This window comes from Eptesicus fuscus, chromosome 14, assembly GCF_027574615.1.
Source record: "Eptesicus fuscus isolate TK198812 chromosome 14, DD_ASM_mEF_20220401, whole genome shotgun sequence".
Classification (NCBI taxonomy): Eukaryota; Metazoa; Chordata; class Mammalia; order Chiroptera; family Vespertilionidae; genus Eptesicus; species Eptesicus fuscus.
The window spans coordinates 1,260,411-1,262,781 of NC_072486.1; the positions used below are offsets into that span (position 1 = coordinate 1,260,411).

A 2,371-nucleotide genomic window follows, 5' to 3' on the forward strand; every position below is an offset into this window, starting at 1 on the left:
ACCTGGGGGGAGGTGCATGTCCACCTGGGGGGAGGGTGCCTGTCCACCTGGGGGGAGGTGCATGTCCACCTGGGGGGAGGGTGCATGTCCACCTGGGGGGAGGTGCATGTCCACCTGGGGGGAGGGTGCCTGTCCACCTGGGGGGAGGGTGCCTGTCCACCTGGGGGGAGGGTGCATGTCCACCTGGGGGGAGGTGCATGTCCACCTGGGGGGAGGGTGCCTGTCCACCTGGGGGGAGGGTGCCTGTCCACCTGGGGGGAGGTGCATGTCCACCTGGGGGGAGGGTGCCTGTCCACCTGGGGGGAGGGTGCCTGTCCACCTGGGGGGAGGGTGCATGTCCACTTGGGGGGAGGTGCATGTCCACCTGGGGGGAGGTGCCTGTCCACCTGGGGGGAGGTGCCTGTCCACCTGGGGGGAGGGTGCATGTCCACCTGGGGCGAGGGTGCATGTCCACCTGGGGGGAGGTGCATATCCACCTGGGGGGAGGGTGCCTGTCCACCTGGAGGGAGGTGCATGTCCACCTGGGGGGAGGGTGCCTGTCCACCTGGGGGGAGGGTGCATGTCCACCTGGGGGGAGGTGCATGTCCACCTGGGGGGAGGGTGCCTGTCCACCTGGGGGGAGGGTGCCTGTCCACCTGGGGGGAGGGTGCCTGTCCACCTGGGGGGAGGGTGCCTGTCCACCTGGGGGGAGGGTGCCTGTCCACCTGGGGGGAGGGTGCCTGTCAGAGACAGAAGCACTCAGGGACAGTGTGCGGCGGTGGAGGGCTCCAGGCAGCAAGGACCTCGGAGAGGCCTCAGGAGCAGAGAGTGCTCCCAGCCACGAGCTAGGAGAAAGGCACTCTGTACCTGGTTAACCTATTGCCATTTTAAGAAATAATAGAATTATATTTAGAAATGAATATTTCATACTGTTCCTTATTTAGGAAATGCTTGACTGTTCAGAAATTATTTAATTAACTTAATCATTGGCCTAAGGTCTGAAAGTTAAAGTATCTGGAAATTAAAACCTCCTGAATAATATTAAATCTTTATGATTTTTCCCATTGTGAGACTATTATAAAATTTAACTCTATAAACTATAATTGTCATTTCATTTACTTGAATATAATTTTGTACATGTATTTTTAAATTTTAAACAAGTTGTGAAAAAACAGTTATCTAGTCTGTGAAATGAGTATAGGAATTTTAGGGAGTTGGAATCAGGAATTAAATTAACTGTGGTTTAATACTAACAAAACTATTATATGAACATTTTTTGTATGGTAAACTAATTTTGAAAGATGTTAAATTTTTAATGACTTTGTCCCACACTTACTGTTTTATCTTGAACATGAGGCTTTTCAAAAGCTCATAGCTATAGTAGTGAAAGCAATTTTGTAAATATACTTACTATTAAGGGTAGAGAAAAAAGAAATATAGTTTAATAACTATCTTTTTGTGTTTTTTTTAAAAAAAGCTTTTTTTAAAAAAAAATTGATTTCAGAGAGAAAGGGAGAGGGAGAGAGAGATAGAAACATCAATGATGAGAATCATTGATTGGCTGCCTCCTGCATGCCCCTATGGGGATCGAGCCTGCAACCTGGGCATGTGCCCTTGACCAGAATCAAATCCAGGACCCTTCAGTCTGCAGGTCAATGCTCTATCCACTGAGCCAAACCGGTGAGGGCTTTTTTTTTTTCTCCTTGATCCACTGTTCCCGGAGGTACTGCAATACAGTCGATGCGTGGAATGGACAAAGCAAGCTCCTATTCCATCTCCCTGTTCCAAAAATACACTTAATACAATGTCCTCGAAGAGAGGACGTATCAGATAGTAAACTGATAAGAACAGATACTACACCTGATCTTAGCCAAAAGGCCAAGAAGCGATAAACTTTATCTTTTTTATAGCTATTTTGACTACCTGTCAGGAAAGGGTATGTATAAAGTGATTGTTTTCTGTCTTTCCCTGAATAAAAATTTTTCCCAAAAGAGAAAAAGAAAAGGAACAGTGTTAAAAAATAAAATAAAGAGGATAAATATGAAAATTTCCTTGTTAAAGGGCTAATTATGTTTCTGGAAAGCAAGTTTAGATGTAGAAAAGAACCGGTGATGCCAACACCCTAGCCCGGGTGACTGGGAGCTGGCTGTGATGCCAGAAGCTTCCTGAATGGACACGCGGACCCGCAGGAGCAGGACGTGGACGGTTCTGTGACTGTCACAGCTGACCCCGTCTGTGAGGGCTCAGGCCTGAACCGTGGCTGGAGCTGAGCGGTAAGCAAGCAGCAGGCGCGAGGCTTAGCCGGGGCGCATGCGGCCTGGTCACTGTCGGGTCTGGACAGTGCTGATGCTCCTGTGTGCAGACCGAGCCACAGGGTCTTGTCTTGAGTTGA

At 49.1% G+C, this 2,371-nt stretch overlaps 1 non-coding gene across 1 annotated transcript; it reads right to left on the reverse strand.

The window, feature by feature from the left end:
• Positions 1-1,680: 1,680 nt before the first annotated feature.
• Positions 1,681-1,869, reverse strand: LOC114234992 (U2 spliceosomal RNA). Its single transcript, XR_003621180.2, has one exon. It is a non-coding gene; the product is annotated as a U2 spliceosomal RNA (small nuclear RNA).
• Positions 1,870-2,371: the final 502 nt, after the last annotated feature.